The sequence below is a fragment of the Poecilia formosa genome, unplaced genomic scaffold (genome assembly GCF_000485575.1).
Source record: "Poecilia formosa unplaced genomic scaffold, Poecilia_formosa-5.1.2 Scaffold11, whole genome shotgun sequence".
Lineage (NCBI taxonomy): Eukaryota > Metazoa > Chordata > Actinopteri > Cyprinodontiformes > Poeciliidae > Poecilia > Poecilia formosa.
In genome coordinates this window covers 4604983-4610467 of record NW_006799950.1, presented here as the reverse complement: position 1 = coordinate 4610467, position 5485 = coordinate 4604983, and the positions used below count along the sequence as shown (strand labels likewise).

Sequence of the window (5485 nt, the reverse complement as noted above, 5' to 3'; positions counted from 1 at the left end):
TAACCGCTGCATACAGCAGATGCCTGCCTGCCATAAAGCTGCAGAGCAGTGATGGAGGATATTTTTGAAGTGTGATTGCATTCATGCGCCAGACTCTGCTTTGTGCAGAATTTTAAGCAGACGGACCAAAAATAGATCCGAGCAGCCAAAAGGAGGATTTTTTTTTTTTAAAAACCCTCGTCTCGAAGATTAAGCCACTTCTTAAGTGAACAGTCTTGGACTGACAACTTTGCGTGATGAAAACAGACGAGGCGAGTTGGCAGACGCAGAAGGTCGACTGATTACGGTACAGTTTCACCGTAGGCACTCGTCGTAACACCAGCCTGAAGGGCAGAGAGCACCGGTGAGAGGTTGTTCTGCTGCTCAGGTGAAACATGTTTCATAAGGTTCTGCCTGCGGATCACATGACCCAGGGCATTTCGTCATCTGGCACTGCAAACCAACACAGTGGTCTCTTGTTAGAGACCTTAGACATATCGTAGCAAAGTTTCGCAATGGAAAACTAAAGTGAAAAAAAAACAAACAAAAAAAAACAAACGAAGGTTCAAAGTTAGGAGGTGAAACTGATGGCTGATTTCTCAAAGCTCGCTTTTTGTCAGTGCGGTTGCTGTTTTCCACGTCGGTTTCTGCTGTTGCTTCTCTCTCCATCGTGCACAAAATCAGTTGAAAACAAAGTGGGCTTTTCTTTTCACCTCACATTTCTAAGCTACCATATTGGTCGATCACTTAAAATCCCAACAAAATGAGGCGTGACAAAGTGTGCAGGGCACTGTTTATTGTTCTAAGGCATCCTGCAATCAAGAGTCATTCAGTACACACCTCAGCTCCGATATCTACCCAAGCTTCACTCCTAAATGACTCTTCTTTTTCATTACGTTTTCTGGACTGGTGTTTAACGTCGCCAGTATCTCCGAAACATCCACTTACTTTGGTTAGTTTTGATATTAGATGACAAACTAAACTTGAAACACTCCAACAGGACTCATCCCACCCCTCTACTGCAGCCATTCTTTGCGTATGTTTGCTTTTCCTCACATCACAACTGAGTTAACAATAGCCAAAATCAAATCAATAACTAATTAAAGATAAACTCCGTATGCCAAAAAAGTAGCATGTATATTTTAAAGACGGGGCCTCCGGAGTCAATCCGCCGAGACGGACAAGATTCACGGTGCTACGATGCATCGGTTCCTCTGTGAGGGTTGTTATTTTCTTTCGGAGAGATTGAGTGGATAAAGATGTGACACCTTGGCTGACATCTCATTAATTCATAAGCTGTCCCCCGTGGCAGAGGCGGGACGCAGACCATGCTTCACTTTGGAGCCACTGCAATTGCTCTTGTTAAGATTAGGGTAACAAAACAGCTTCCTGAACGGAGGGTTTTGGTGGTGTTTGCTCAATAAATAACAGAGAAAAGAATATTTGCTGACACCGTGTCAAATATTGGCCTGTGATGAAGCGGTGCGGTATCGATAGGCTGCTTTGGTGTGGAGCTGAACCAGTCAAAGGGATTGAAACAGACCCTTAAAAGTGGACTCCCAACAACTCCCAACTCAAAAAAAAAAAAAAAAAAAAAAAAAAAAAAAAACAGGACAAAAGAAGCTAATCCCTCCCCCTCTCCCCTGCGGTGAAAGCTCTCACAGCTGGGAGTGAAACTTGTGGCATTTACTGATCAGCAGAAGCTTCCTGGAAGGACGCAGGGGGGATAATGAGGCTTCCTGGGCCGCCTGGGCTCAAGGTGGATGAAGGCCTCCTTTATTTCCTCTTTTTGAACAACTGGAGTGTAATTCCTCTCTATATATAGCCAAAGCATCACACTGCTGTCTCAGTGGGCTTCACAGGTCCACTACAGCAGTGTCCCATGAACCAGCCAAATATGACGAGGATAAGAAAAAAAAGAAAAGAAACCTTTCAAAGAGAGGTGTGAAACGGTACTGTTAAAGAGAAGAGGCAGAAACTGGAGCTGTGCAGGATAATACTGCAGACTGTCACAATGTGAAAGAAATGCATTTTTTTTAATTTTGAGAGATGAACTAGGGATTTTTGCTTTTGCAGGTAATCCATGCTATTTTGCTATTTGTACGAAATGTTTCGAGAAATGCACTTACCGTTTTGCAAATGTCGAAAATGATTCGCACCAAACGACTGAAACAAACTGCATTAGGAGTATAGGGGAAATACTTTCCTGAGCAAAGTCAAATTGGTCTGGATGCACTTCCTCCCTCACAATTTTAAAAATTCAAGTTCTTGCGTTGTCCAATATAAAAATGTTGTTGGACAAGAACAGAAGAAGTCAGTAAGGGAGCAAATTCTTTCTTGCAAAAAAAGCTTGCATGTCTCCTGTGCGAGTTAAAATTTTAAACAGACTATCTGACTATCTTAGCTAATTAGTTGATTTATATGAGGATTGTCATAGCCAAGATTTATTTAACAAATCTGTACAATGTAGTGGGAAAAAAAAATATATTAACACTGGCCACCAAAAAGTTTGGTTAAAATCACAAATTCAAGAATTTGAACCTGGAGGAATGAAATCGCAATACGGTTGTGGTTCAGTGAGTAGGAAGTGCGAACAGTTCTTTATTTCTTTTGTCCTACTGAACTCCACATTCTCCCTCATGCTCTCCCCAGAGTGCGGCCTTTTGTAAAAGCACATCATAAATTATTCCAGGAAAGAAAGTCCACGTCGGCACCAACGGCCGTAAAACCATTACTGGCTCCTGCCTTGGTGTCGCTGCAGCAAGCAGCTTGGTGCATCCATTATGGTGTGATGGAAATAGATTTCTGTGGAGAGGCTCTTATCCATCCACTTCATTCACATGCAAATGATCGTATTCCAGTCGAGAACGTCTGAAATCTGAGCTTTAATGTTTTTTCTACATTTACAGTAATGTTGGGTTAGCTACATTATGTGCAAAAAGGGCATGTGGGTCTGCAGTACTGAAACCACTGAGAACATTTCTGTCTTTAGGGTTTTCACTTTTAATCTACCAATGAAAATTGTTTAGACTGATGGCAAAGGCATGAATGAATGCCATATTTTGTGTTTAAATCGTTTATTCTGTCATGCTATTATTATTTGTTCTTCATTTCATTTATTTTTCTTTCAGCTTAAGTTTTTCCCAATTTCAAACACTGTCCATCTTACCAGTTTGCAGAAGCACTACATGATGTCTGTCTGCTCGGCTTATATACTTCCTGTTAGGTTGATGCGATGACCTGCGGCTGCTACAAGGCTTCAGCTCGACAGCGACGTCTGAGCCAGCTGCTGCAGACCAGAACGACTCCTGGAACAATAAAAAACACAGGAAAACTCCTACGTTTAGATTATTCTTTACAAAATGTATGAGATGATAAGCCAGCATGGACAGTCCCATTTTTCAGGCATTTTCTTATAACGCTTGAAGTATGCGTGTGTATGTGTGGGTGTGTGTGTGTGTGTTTGATCTGTAGCCCTGCTGAGTTATAACCCATCTCTCCATGAATATATCCTCATTTCTGTGGTCTTTCCTTACACTTTCTAGATGTGTTTTTTTTTTCCAGTGGGTTTTGAGTTTTCTGTTGAACTGAGGCCTTTCAGCTTCTCCTGAGCCAGCGCTCACTTCACATTTCACCATGCGTTAACATAATGTGGACCTTAAGAGGAATCATTTCACAGTATTTTAGTGTTTTTTAAAGTTGAACAACCCGATGCACAAAATTACTCTAATACTTTGATAACTGTCAGGGTTTCTTCACTTTTTAAATGTTAGTGTAGTTCTCTGAGCTGCTTTTTTTGTTTTTGTTTTTAGAAGTCCCTTTATGTCCACAGTTGAGCATGGTGGAGGCTCAGTGTTACCGTGGGCCTCATTTTCCCCCCAAAGAGCTAGCAGTTCATAGTAACCAATTACGTAAACGCCTTGTTTTAGACACATGCCACATGAAAACATTTTCTTTCCTAACATCACAGATGTAAACATCGTATCCATTTGAACGGTGTTTTCTATTTTCTCCTGCATTGTTTTTTTTTTTGTTGTTGTTGTTTCTACGTTCAATCATCTAAGATTATGTCTGAAATTTTTACATGTTTTATATAATTCACTTTTTAGTCACAGCAGCCTGCTTATTTGAACTGAAATGTTTTTGAGAGGATAGCCAGCATGGACAGCATCTGCTGTTTTCGTCTTTAGATTAGGACCACCTGGTTGACACCCGTTTGCTCACAGGAGGAACGACTTCAACTACTGAACTTCACGCTTTTATTAATTTCAACATTTAACCTCTGAATAAATGATTCACTTACACAGAATCAGCCGCACAGAATGAATTGTTTGCCAATGTAAAAGAGTGATTTCTACCACAAAAAAAAAAGCAGTGATTCTTCCTGGCCTCTACATTGTTTTGAACGCTAGTGGTAAATATATACAGTTTGAGCCAAAGACCCAAATGGTTTGAACTCTTCGAAGGGTTGCTCTGCATTGTGCCCTCGCTTCCTCCAACACCTTCATCATCTTTATTTCTCTCACTGTAACCATGACTCGACTGGCGCATGCTCTTTCCTTTGGTTTCCCCTCGCCCCCCCTTTCATTTGCCATAAATCCTTTTTACTCTCTCGTGTTCCCGCTCTTTTCCTCCAGAGGAAGGGGAGTGGGCAGCTCTCACACAGCACTCTACTGCACCGAGAAAGCTGGCAAGAAGAAAAGAAAAGAAAACGGTGTGAAAATAAAAAGAAGAGGAAGTAAAAGGAGGAGAAAAAAAAAGACAGAGGAGGAACGCCTCGTGTGAAGATGAGCAGGACAAGAGCTTTGTGAAGATGCTCTGGGTGAGATATAAGACTTGTCTTTCACAGTCCTACTCCTCGGGGGGGTTGTAAAGTGTGAACTGTGAGTGGAGCGATGTATCCTCCTGCAGGGGTTAAGCAAAGACAGATTTCTTAGTCAAGGTCAGTACGATCACTCGTGAGGCTGGTTTCATCGAGGCGAAGCGGAGAAGGAATCGGAAAAGAATGTGAAATAAAGAGACAAATCAAAAGGAGCAACTAAAGTTGGAGCATTAGGCAACAAGGTGATGCAGAGGCAGGAGGCAGATGCAAATTCTTCCTCTGGATACATACATATTCCATCTGTGATGCCCCCTTTCTTAGATAAAACCCCCTCCCCTCCACCTCGTCCTCCCTCTCCTGTTCTCGCCTCTTTCCTCCTCCACCCCTCTCTCCCTTCCCCTCTCCTGCTCTCTGTGCCAGAGCACCGCAATAGCAGTATGAATAATTGAACGGGCTCCTCGACGAAGGATTGAGAATTTCTGTTGCGGTTGTGTGTGCTTGGTGCAGCAGCGGGCGGGCCGGGAAGACGTTCGTTACAAAAACAAAAAGCAAAAATAAAAATAAATAAATAAATAAAAAGCAGCTCATGACTGCCCTTTTCTGCTTTGGAGAAAACACGAGAATAACCTTGAACGCTTGTGAAAACACACCAAGGGCTTCCACGTTGCTGCCTCTCCGGGGGGG

The 5485-nt window shown here is 42.2% G+C and overlaps 1 protein-coding gene across 1 annotated transcript in view; it reads right to left on the bottom strand.

The window, feature by feature from the left end:
* Positions 1-2849: 2849 nt before the first annotated feature.
* The window catches only part of LOC103133186 (endonuclease V), a 65072-nt gene continuing 62436 nt past the window's right edge, over positions 2850-5485 (bottom strand). The window contains exon 9 of the mRNA XM_016667348.1: positions 2850-3287. The gene's annotated coding sequence lies outside the window, so the exon portion shown is untranslated. The remainder of the gene's footprint in view (positions 3288-5485) is intronic.